Genomic DNA, 708 nt, shown 5'->3' on the forward strand with positions numbered 1-708 from the left:
GATCTTCATGAATAAAGTTCTAGCCATTTTGGCATAGATAGCCATTTTAAAGATACTTTGATTGTAATGAGTTTGGAGTTCAAAATATCACTACAGAGGAGCAACATCTCGGATTCAATACTTAATCTCACATGCTTTACAATGCCCGTATCCATACTCAAGGGAATGATTTGGATAGTTTTTTATTATTATTATTATCAAGTGAATATTAAAAAGGCTATAAAGTCAATATTTAAACAAGCAAAATATAGGGATATGAAAAAAAAAGAAGAAAAAAAAGAACAATTTAGAAAAACAAAAGGAGAAAAAATTAAATCAATTTGCTACAACTGAGACATTACAACAAAGATATAAAAACCAGAAAAGAAAAAGCAAAATAAAAAATAATTAATTATAATTTCTTATTACATCATAATTTAATATTGTTGTAACCCAATTTTGGATTCACTAAAAATTTTTGAATGTTATTTTATTTTCTTATTCATGACAAAAAAATATATAATAAAAAAAGAAGAGAAAAAAAGATAAAAAATTCGTTGTGAATTTGAATTCTGAATTCGAGCATTACTGTTTGGTTACTATTTGGGTACTATTCATTTTTCTTATACTTTTTATCGTACGATCTGTTCATCCGAGATCCAACGGTGCCCAGGCTTCAGACGCACGAGCGCACCATACACTCGTCCACACCGTAGCACAACCCAGAGC

This window comes from Populus euphratica, unplaced genomic scaffold (genome assembly GCF_000495115.2).
Source record: "Populus euphratica unplaced genomic scaffold, PopEup_1.0 scaffold67.1, whole genome shotgun sequence".
NCBI lineage: Eukaryota > Viridiplantae > Streptophyta > Magnoliopsida > Malpighiales > Salicaceae > Populus > Populus euphratica.